General features: G+C 36.3%; 1 protein-coding gene across 5 annotated transcripts in view; it reads left to right on the top strand.

Annotated features, from left to right (window-relative positions):
* Positions 1-12,340, top strand: part of CHRM3 (cholinergic receptor muscarinic 3) — a 3,548,735-nt gene that overhangs the window by 1,962,980 nt on the left and 1,573,415 nt on the right. The gene's annotated exons all lie outside the window — the stretch shown is intronic.

The raw sequence follows: 12,340 nt of genomic DNA on the forward strand, positions 1-12,340 counted from the left end.
AACCCAATATTGATCACTGAAGTAACTCATTTTCAAGATGAACAGTTCTAACTGTGTGACTCATTATTGCCTGAAGGGGAAGAATCCCCTATTGTACACACGTACCTTATCGTGAAGCTGATTTATATTTTGGGATTTTTGCTGCTTATAAAATAGATATCTGTCAGCAGCAAGATTTAAAAAAAGATTCAGATAATTATTGTGCAGATGTTGCTCTTTACCATATTAGATATTTATTTCTTTAGGAATCTGCCATTCATAATTGTTTTATAAACTTCAGAAACATATCAGCATAATATATTTTTTATTACCACCAAATATTATTGTGAGTATACACTTTTATTTGTTCTACTTAATAGTTTGGTACTGTTGATTGGATAATAAAGTACAGTGGAGGTGGGCCAGGTATGAAACCAACATATTATATTCAGGCTACGTATCTCTAAACAAACAAACAAACAAACAAGGGGTGATTATTATTGAAGGCCTGAGTACGAAGGCTAGCGTTTAGAGCAAATAATTATAGTATATCAGAATATGCTGTAGTCCTCAATGTAACATACTTTTTTAACTTTCTCTTATTGTGTTATCTTCAGCTAGTTGTTTGAATTTCATATGTGTCTGCTTGTCCTTGAAATAGTCACTTGAACTTCTTTGGGCTTTCCTGTTATTATGGAATGCTAGAGAAGCATAGAGTCACCACACTGCTGTCACACCTCTTAAGTGTTCCTGTTTTGGAGGAACATTCCTATTTTCAGGCCTGATTTACCACTGGACAACATGTACCTATTTTTGACATATGTCCCTGTTTTCAGGCTTAATTTAACCTCTACATACAATTTTCTGATTCCCCATCACACATAATTTTTGAAGCTGTCTAGTACACAGAAAACATTACATGACCAACGTACCAGTAACACTGATAAATTAAATGAAAAGGGCACGCATCTTACATCTTCCTTTTTCAAAGCAAAAATAAATGAGCTTGTGTGGTAGAATTTTGCAATACATTTCATTCAAGTCTAGACATTTTACATTGCCTCCTTGATAATTTGCTTACCTTTTTCATCATTTTGTCAATCTCTGTTTTTTAAACATGTTTCTGAGTAGTATCCCATATTCCTCCTGGAAAGAGGAAGAGTTATATTATATTTGTAATTCAAATGTTATGCTAATTAGATGTCCCTCTCTTGTATATACTTACCTGTTTTCAGTGTCTGCAGATTGAAAGGTATGACTATCACCTGTGCTGGTGAAAGAATGACACAGTAATCTTAGTGTACAAATAAGTTTGATAAATTAATGTTATTGTAGTGTTGTATATTTTAATTGTGAAATAGTAAATACACATATTGTTTTAAGACTCCCTATTGAAATGTCTACTCGAATTGTCGAGTGCCGACAAGCTGAAAAAAAGAGTCCAAAGCAAATTTTGAAAATAGCTCTTTTCATTAAAACCACTTATTGCAGGGAGGGGGGCACTCTGCACATCCCACACCTCCCAAACTGATATATACCAACTCAAAGATCACCGTACCTGTGAGAAAAGTGAGTATTCCAAGAAATTGCAACTCGGACTTGCATATACAGGTTCAATCTGTTGGTCATTCAGTCTCAGTGTTTCGGGACTCACTTTAGTGGATCCCAATATTTCTACTGGTTAACCTATTTTAAGCATGAAATATAGGTTTAGAAGTTGAATACTGGATACTATTTTCAGAAACTTTGGGTTTTGTCACAAGGAGAGTTGTGGCTAAGTGGATTCAAACCTGGCAGATAATCATTTTAGTTTACTAATTTTTGAAAAGTATATAAAATGTACTTCTCAGTGTAATATGTGTATGCTTATTGATGGGGCAGGCTAGTAACATGATTCAGAAATGTGTGACTAGACTGCTAAATAGCAAACAACATTACTGCCTATAAGCAACCATGTGCATTAATTCACTACTTTGAACAGAGTGTAAGATTAAGGCATGCATTCTCTTGGTGTAACAGCTCTGTGCAACTACAAGTCCTACCATACAAATCACCGAATTTATTTTTTTACAGTGGAAATCGTATTTCCCAGCATGCACTGAGTAACAAAAATGTATATGTCCCACAGCTGTGCTTTGATGTAACTAACAAGAAAATCATTCACATTTCAATAAACCTATCTATGCTAAGTTGTCAGCCTAATTAACTGCTAATGAAGTCTATTCAGTTTTCTTTTTCTGAATCATTTTTGCTGACTATTGGTATCTCATGTTGTATCTAGAAGCCTAGTACAAACCTTTGCCAGTCTACACATTTTTGTATTAATCTTTCCAAAAGCATGCAGCATAATTCTGAGCACATTGGTGTTTTAAGTAATGGCATATGTTTGGTGATTCTTTTGAATGTTTATTTTCCACACATGGCAGCTGAATGATAAAATGAAGATAAATTGAGTAGTGCGTTTTTTTCACTTTGTCTTATTTCGTGAGTTCAGGTTGCATTAAAGTTATTGAGACATGTCTAAGACCTTCCATCATGTGCTAGACATTCATGGATAGAAACATAATGCCAAGGTGTATGTTCAAATTTCAAAGGACATCATTTAAGTGCTTGCAAAACCATCAGTGTACTGTCTGGTAAAAAATGTGGGAATTAAAGATATTTTTGAATACAAAGTTTCAGCAATACATGTCCCAAACTAAAGTACACGCACCACACACACACACACACACACACACACACACACACACACACACACACACACACACACACACACACACACACACACAAATACAAGTGCACTAAAGAAAGATATCACAGTCTGTACATTGACACAATGGGGAGAAGTTCCCCAAACATTACATATTAAACACCTAGATTTCTCTTTCAGGAGTAGCGAGTATTAAGTAAGTAGAGTGCAGGCAATATTCTACTCAAACATTTCCATATACCATATTTTTTATTTGTAATATCCATTGCCTTCCCTCTCAATACATTCAACTCCATTGTCATACTGTAGTAAATACCCTGGTCCATTCTGCCAACTACCTCATCTTTCAACATTACACAAATAAGACTAGGATCCTACAATTGACTTCTTACTGTCCTTACCTTAGAAACACTACCATCTTGCTGTCTCCTATTTCCAAATGTTTGCTTTCATCCCCCCCAAACTCTTCCAAATGTGCCCTTAATTTTCCACCCACTTTCTCCCTTTTCCCTTCATGCCTAACCCAGTTTGGCATTCTTCTAATATATCCCCTTCATTTGTAGAGTGTTCCAGCTCCTTCCTCTTTCCCTGTTTATGCAACCTGCAACATTGCTTTTCCCTTTTCCATTTCCAGTTGTACCTCTCAACCTGTATCCAAATTAAATACACAAAACAATTGTAACAATTATATACTACCGTTGAGATAAGCAGCTTTCCAAATCTGCTGAATCCAACACCACTATTCCTATATTTCCCCAAAGAACCATCACATATGGAGAGTGCCTAGCTCCAAGAAGATTCACACCAGAATACTGCCACTGTTGACTGACCATCTTCATATAATTTTACTCACGTAGACATAGCATCAGCAAGTGTAGATCATGAACTGGACCTATCTGTCTCAACAATTTCCGACACCTCCTTCCATAGCCATATTTAATTCCCCCTCACCTCTCCTTTACTCCAACTTTGAACTCAAAAAACTTTGAAATATTTTCCCTAGTATTAATTTTGCATTTATACTTTATATATGACTACATTCCTTGTTGAAGAATTCATTCAACATTAAATTGAACCAATTACAAAGACATATTCAGCTGTGAAGCTTCTTGATATCTATATGTTTCAATTTTGGGTGGGACTTAAACATTTCATAGTGGACCTTATATAATTGTCAGAAAAATGATACATTGTATGATGAATATCTTCAGAGAAATTGTACCATCAGTCTTTGATTTATTTCATTAATGTGAAAGTTTTAACAAAATGTGAGTCTCAAAAAAATAAAAACTTTATAGCCTGGATTAGAGCTCTCATTTTAATGTGCCAGGAACCTACTGGCACCCCCTGAGCCCCAATTACGTCTATTTGTGAACAGATATAATGGCATTTAGTAACAAGTAAACAAGGTGTGTATGAAAGGAGTAATATGATTCCAAACTGTACTTTGGTAATACAAAATAGCTTGTATACACATGTATACTATATAATCTAGAGGGATTTCAATGTGCATTTATACAGCATGATCTAAATCTGTATTCAAATCATTGGAATTTTCATTGAGTAACAGAGTTCTAAGTAACTCCAGAGATTGATATATTGGTACACATGGCAGCTGACCATGTCAACAAATAGGGCTTGACCATGAGGTAGTGGCAGACCCAGTGACATGCATCTTTCGCAGGTATGACAGGTCAGTACAGATGACAGTGAAGTTAAGTATGTGAGTACATTGTATATGTAGTACAGGTGACTAGATGATGAGAGACTCAGCATCCACAGCATTGGGTTTTGGGTGGGAAGATACAGAAGGTTTGTTTACTTTTATTATATATCTGGACCTGTACTTTCCTTACATGACTACTTTCTTTATAGGGACCTAAATATCTGGGTAGATTTGGTGCCAGCGGTGTCTATAGAAAGGGACTTGATCTCTGAAGATTGTGTGCCTCCTGGGTTATTGATTTATAATGGGTTATCACCACTGACCTGTGAACCTCATCAAGTAAAAGGACTTCTATTTAGTCATTTCTTTTGCATTTACAGCTTTAAAGTTTTACTAATAAAGTTGTATTACATTATTTTAATAATTTAAGTAGTTGCACTTGACCAGTTTGGCAATTATGACTGTGATTCTGCTTTACTGGGGGGGGGGACTTCACTGGTTTCTTAGAGACCACAGGGAACCTATATGTCAGCATCATAACAGTGCAATTATTAAAGAGTCTTATGCTATTAGTGATGTTGACTGTGACAGTCTGCCAAGTTTCTGATGATTACTGACTGCCCAACAGAGACACTTTTGGTAATTTATGCAGTGCAGTAACAAAGGAATGCAAGTCATACTGTCAGCACTTCCTGCCGCAAATTATGTGCCAAAAGAAAACTGCAGAATATCTTGGGGAATGTTGGCTGACACAGAAAGAAAGCGCATGTGATTTCTGTCATTGCATTGCTTTCATCTTGTCTCATCCAATCTTCTGCCAGGGACACTGTGATTGGCTGATTGATCAATTTTAATTTGTTAACCGGGGTAAAATGCTCATCCATATAGATCATTTTCAGATTGAGTTCAGGGCAAGTCACATTGTCATACAATAAAATATGCTGGCAAACTGACATATAATGACTATGAGAGATCATAACTGTGGACTATGCATAGTGTTTACAGAGAGAGAGAGAGAAAGATAAAAAAGGGGAAACATGGGGAAATAAGAGTAGAGGAAGGAGGGACATAGATGATAGGAGATGGAAGCTTGAATAAGGGGAGTTAGATTTAGTGTGGGAAAAACGGCAAAGGGTAAAGTTGGGAGCAGGTTGGGATAAAGTATAAAAGGAGATCTAACACTGATAAGCTTTGATTGGATCTACTGAGAGCATGCATACTTGAGAAGAAGGTGAGTATAAAATAGGGGACCTGAGGTCTGACTGTGTTTTTTTGTTTGTAGTGAAGTTTGTACTGTGCTATTTTATGATGTATTTTTTCAATTTGAAATTGAATGGAATGAATGAGCTAATAGATTAGAGGGGTTATACATCTCAGGTTGTAGGTGTTGATCCTTATAAAAAGTCTCTTGGCAAAGATAGGAAAGGAGTTGAAATTGATGAACTTGTATTAAAAGGTGGTCTTATACTATGCAGGACGTATGAGGTACTGATAATATTTCTGCTTTAGAGACACTGGTATAGTTGTACTCTATTAGGGGAGAGGGTTATACTCTTGCAGATACTTCCGGTTGTAGTTTATAATGAGAAAAAAGTTATTTTGGGATGCATTACTTATTATGAAGTAGGATTCCCTTTCCTTTAGCTGATTGTGCTGTGAGAGAAAGATAGAGTGCATTTATCTACAAGTAAATAATGTTGAAGGGTAAGATTTCTGTCAACCAATATTGTAAGTTATGTGATAGTGTTTAATGTTTCTACTTTTTCAGAGGCTTTTATGTGCTGCAGCCCAGTCTGGTTGTGTTTTGGCAAGTTTCCAAAAAATCAAGTTTCTTTACTGTTTAACGATAGCCACTGTTGATTAGTGACCACTACCAACTCTTCTTCTAATCTACTGGGTCTAACTGACCCACTTTAGCCAACCCCAGGTTCTATCTGACCCATGTTTGAGGTTAGTCTGGAGTTCATACCTCTTAATTAACAGGAATTTCACAGAATGCCCATAATTTTGCCTCATACTTTTGATTGAAGGTGGATGAGTTTCAATACTTGGGATCAATAGTTCAGAGTAATGGTGAGTGTGGAAGAGAGGTGAAGAAGAGAGTACAGGCAGGATGGAGTGGGTGGAGAAGAGTGTCAGGAGTGATTTGTGACAGATGAGTACCAGTAAGAGTGAAAGGGAAGGTCTACAAGAGGGTAGTGAAGACCAGCTATGTTATATGGGTTGGAGACAGTGTCATTTACAAAAAGGCAGGAGTTTGAGCTGGATGTGGCAGAGTTAATGATGTTAATGATGTTAAGATTTGCACTAGGTGTGACGAGGGTGGACAGGATTAGGAAGAAGTATATTAGATGGTCAGCCCAGGTTGAAAGGTTTGTAGACAAAGCCAGAGAGGCAAGAGTATGTTGGTTTGGACATGTGCTGAGGAGGGATGCTGAATATATTGGGAAAAAGATGCTAAGGATGAAGCTACCAGGTAACAGGAAAAGAGGAAGGCCTAAGATAAGGTTTATGGATGTGGTGATAGAGGACATGCAGGTAGTTGGTGTGGCAGAGCAAGATGCAGAGGACAGGAAGAAATGGAAACAGATGATCCACTGTGGCGACCCCGAATGGGAGCAGCCGAAAGAAAATGATGATGACTTTTGATCTGTTTCTCATAAAATGTGTGGTCTTCTGACAAATCACAGTCCACTAACTAATGAAAGACTTTTTAGTTTCAAACTTTACAACCATCAGAAAATACATTGTAATAAAAAACAGTTGTTCTAGCAACTTTCTGCTCTTATAAGAGCCATTTTTTAAATCTATTTTTGGGCCTCTCCTTGCATTGTTTTTGCTTTTCTCCCTGATTATTGGGCTAAAAGTTTGATGGACTGTGGAGGAAATTAAATAGTCTGTTGCAGTGTGATAATGCTGCTAAGTACTGTGTTGTTATGTGGTAAATTGTGTATGCTCCTTCAATGTCTTGGACAAATGTGCAGTGAGGAAATGCTAGCACTTCATCCCACCTCCAATGTGGCACACCAATATCCTCCACGTATTCCTCCTTAAGGACAGGACAAGATTCACACCCATGTCCATCAGGAATTAACTAGTAGGTGTGCTCAAATACACTTTTATCCTTCCTACCAGCCCATCAGGCACCTCTACAACTAATAAAACCCTGTTTACGTGGGTCACAGTCAGTGTCATCCTTGTATGCCACTGCATTAGCAGTTTTATGTGTATGTGTCTGCAAACCAAAGAGATCTTGTTTGATGAGAAAGCTTGATGACTGTTCAAAGTCTTGCTGTAATGATGTTTTTAAGTTAAAAGGTGAGGAACTGGTTCTGTACATAACAGTGTAATGGCTGTGAACAGAATGATGGGTAGGTTGTGGGATAAAATCTTGAGTTTCTTTATGAAGAAAGAGAAAATAATACTTGTCCCCTCAGGCAAACCACTGAATAGTTGAGATATAGGGTAGAAGTGTGACCTTTAAAGTTTCTATCACTAAAGAAGGGTTTGAATGATAGCTGTTCAAAGCTGATGCCTGAGCGAGACAGAGTGAATAGACAGAGAACATGCTTAATGAGATTAATGCTTTGATGAGACTGACGTAGAGGGAATCTGTGAGCAATACTTTTTCATGTTTTGGAGGATGTCAACTCCAACAGTGTATACATCAGTCATAGTACTTGTTCCCAGTCAGAACTCATGTTGAAGGGGGGAATAAGATAATATACATGTGTATTTTCTGCTAGAGGGCTGTAAATCAATTGTCTAAAATCTAGCCCTTATTGGGTAGAACTGAGATGGATCTGAAATCCTTTGCTGCCATAGGCTTGGGTTTTATGGGAAGTGACTTGACTATGGCTTTTTAGCAAAAGTGGGGAGGATATGGTCCCCTTGGAGATAACAAGGCTGTACAAGTGTTTAAGGGAGAAAGTATGTAGTCTTGTATTTATGTTGCAAAGCCTTTTTGACGATCCTTACTAAAGTGTGCGTACCTTAACCCTAACCCTGCCCAGCTTCTACAGTGGAACTGCCACCAGGAATTATATATAGTGAGAACCAACATTCATTGTGGTACTTATTAAAATAAAGTGGCTGCAGAAGGTCATAAGGTCAGAAAAGTAGTAGGCTTGGCTTTAAACTAGCAAACCAGTCTGGCTTACATCAGCAATTTTTTTAACTGTACTATGACATGTAGCTGCAGAATTCTATGAAATATGTGAATTACAGTCTGTAACGTATCTTGAATTTGTGGTTGTTTTAATTTTATTGGTTTACTTATTTACTTCAATGTAAGTACTACCATTTTGAGATGATGGCTGTAATGTATTTTATCAGAGAACTGTTAGTGCACATAACTTATTAAAAATAAACTTTCTTGCTTTGCATCAGCTCTAATCTATCTTTATCTTTCTGGTGCAATAGTGAAATGCTAGACCTAGTTATAAAAGTAAGTAGGTATATCAGCAAAGCCACCACCATACGCATGTGCTTCATGTCTGTAACTATTTGTTTTGCTATTTTTTAAGCTTAGTGCTATTCCTTGCTGTAACTTTTGGCTGCTGATGTCAGTACCTTTATGCTAAGCGGTAATGAGTACAATACGGTTGTTGATACATCATTTTATATGTTCTAACCTTAAGAAAGAGAGGGGTAGGAAATTTATTTTGAACCAAAAGTTGCAGAGATCACCGGGCATTTTTGAACAAAGTTGAATAAAGTACATGTATATATATATATATATATATATATATATATATATATATATATATATATATCTATATGGGTGTATTATAACTCATCAATGTGTACAATGTCAACATTTGTTTGGTCAACATCAGTTGTGCATGAGATTTACAATCCCTGGATAATGGAATATTCCCTTTTCCTGGGGATTATGTAATCTCAGAGTTAGTGTACATAATTAGCAGGAGGTATGGAGGGCATAACCTCCCTATGCGTAGCCCTCTTTGAAAAACACTTGTTGGTTATTTAGCCTACTCTGGGATAGCCCTCGGAACATGCATACTACATGTGGATGTTCTGTGTTTTGACATATGTCAACATAGTGTACATTCAGTGAGTTAAAATAGATCCATCCATACAAACTTGTGTGTGTGTGTAATATCTCTCTCTCTCTCTCTCTATATATATATATATATATATATATATATATAGATACGTGTATGAATGTACAGTTGTCTCATCAATAACCAAATTGTCAGCAATCTTTAAATTTTATTTTATTTATTTTACATTTGTTTACCGGGAAAGTCTGACTGGACACGTCCATTTTCAGCAGAGGCCCAGGGAGAAAAGTTCCAAGACATACAAAAAATTAACACTTAATTTTACAAAAGAGAAGTTAACAAGTTTAACATATTACAGAATGTTTTGTAAGAGAAACAATAAAAAGTTGCATTTCATTTTGTGAAGAAAAACATGTTACAGTTGGAGGAATATTAGACAGGATAGAAAAAAGACAGACTAGTGGCTAAGGTTACTACTGAGGAGAGGAAAAGTTGTATAGGTAGTTCTGTTCTAGCTGGTTACTTTAGTGCAGGGCTTACTAGGTTAGTTAACAGCTGTGTGCATAGGCCATGGGATTTTTAAGTAAGAGATTTGTAGAGAGAGAGTGAAGAGGGAACTCGAGATAAATATGCTTGATAAGTATGTAGTGAGGTCCCAGGGATGGAGCAAGGAGGGATTCTAGTTAAACTACATAAGATGATAGTAGCAGAGACTAGAAGTATTCATTTTTAAAGTATGTGTTTAATATGGTATGTGTTAGATGGTTTTATGGTTATTTTTAATTTAGTACTTTTTTAATCCGGGTTCAGTGCATGGGTATAATTGAAGCTGAAAAACATCAAAAAAAGAGTAAAAAACAATACTTTTTGTGGTTGGAGCGGATTAAGCCCCCTTCATCCCTCACACCTCCTACATAGTATCTGTACAAATTCTGAGATTGCTCAACAGCAGGTAAGTGCAAATTCCCAGACTCTACTGTTCTGTGATAGCACTTATAAAGCAGCAGAAAGGCTGAGAAGCAAGCCATTAAAAGCATTTGCTGTTATGACCATTCACTCTTACATACTGTAACTGTACATGTGTGTGCGTGTGTGTGTATATATATATATATATATATATATATATATATATATGTATATATGTATATATGTATAGATAGATATAAATATTTATGTATATATAATCTACCTATCCATATCATGGATCTAAAACTACAGGTATGTAAGGCAGATGAGACACCTGAGTATATAGTTTATGGTCACCAGAAAGATACTGTTATTGTATAGCAATCTGGGCCACTAGTAATGAATTTCCACGACACCTGAGATTTGAATGATGCTGTAATGTTAGTCTCATTGAATGTTCAAAGCCTGTATCTACTCTGAAAACAAACTTAACTTCATTTCATATGCACAAAAAAGCTAATTTTATTGTGTATTCATTGTGCCATATGTACAGTAATAGAGAAGCAATATACAGAATTTTTAAAGTAGGTCATGAAAATAACATTTTACACTGTAGTACTTTTCCAAATGGAAATATGACATTCTAGTTCCCATTTTTTTCAAAAGGAACACTAACACAGTGCCATTAAACAATATTCTGAAATACCTGAACTGTACTCTCTGACTGGAACTGTGGCATTGGGGTTATAAACAGAGCAGTAGCAGTTTGCTTTGCATTCTAAATCAAGGTAGATGTACAGTGCATTTCTTAAAAAAAAATTAAAACACTGGATGTGTACTGCTTTCTGCAGAGTGGAGCTATGACCAAGAGCAGGATTCTGGATTTAAAAATTACCTACATAGACCAGCATTTAACAATGTACTGTTAAATTTAACATAGATTGCTAGCAACATAATGGTATCACGTGTCAACAAACCCTGTTCTGAACAGTCTGATGGTGGGTAGTGGTGTAGACTGCATCAATGGTAATTTACATTGTACTTTTGTGTGTGCATTGAGTCCATTCATGTTATCAGTGCTGCTAGCACTGACCATAACTGCTAATCATACAAGTTGAGTTAAGTTTTTATTTAAATATTCTACTTCACCACTTATTCATTTTGTGTTAAATTAGTTAAGTACACAGCATGAAGTACTTACCACATCATTTAAAGCAGAAAAAGGAAAGCCTGTACCATTAGTCAACAAATATGTATTACGGATGGCATTATTGTTTGTTTATAACCACAGTACTCTGTACTTTGAGGTGGGAAATGTGTTTTGCAGGCACTAGGATAGTATCAAACTTGCGAACATAATATGAAAACTTAGCTGGTAAATGTTAAAATGGACCTCTCATGTTTCTCTTACTTTATGCCGATGACATGGTCTTACTTCACTCTAACCTAACCTTACCTTCTCAGTCATAGAACAACAACAACATCTGCAGCTCTTATCAAATGGCTTAATAAGAAGAACCTAATGCTTAATTCTTCCACAACTAAAGCAATGCTGTTTGGTACCCCCCAAATGACTGAAAAACCCTGTCGCTTTTTATCAATGACCATCCTGACAACCTCATCTCCTTGAAATATGTAGTATGTGACTCAATCCTGCACTGAACTTTCACCTTCACCTATTACTTTTATGAAAGAAAATTAATTCTCTTCTATTTTGGTCCTATAAAATTTCCCCTTTCTCTCCAGACTTACCAACAGTGCCATAGGCAAAGGTATTCCATTAGTTCAGTTTGAATACGGACTTCCACAGGTTGTAGCACCATCCAAGGAAAAACTCCTCCATCATCCAAACTATAAGCAATTTTACTTGCCTTTTCATTACCCACTCTACTAGTAGTGAACATCATTGTATTATGCTTAATAAAGCCAATTGGCTACTTATCTAGCAATGTGCTAATCTGCATCTTGGATCCCATCTCTAGAAGCTCCTCAAAGAACACTCTTGTCTTTCCTTTGTCCCAACCTCTGCAGACTACTATCCAGTTAAATCTA

Source organism: Protopterus annectens, chromosome 1.part2, assembly GCF_019279795.1.
Source record: "Protopterus annectens isolate FY-2018-M chromosome 1.part2, PAN1.0, whole genome shotgun sequence".
NCBI lineage: Eukaryota > Metazoa > Chordata > Ceratodontiformes > Protopteridae > Protopterus > Protopterus annectens.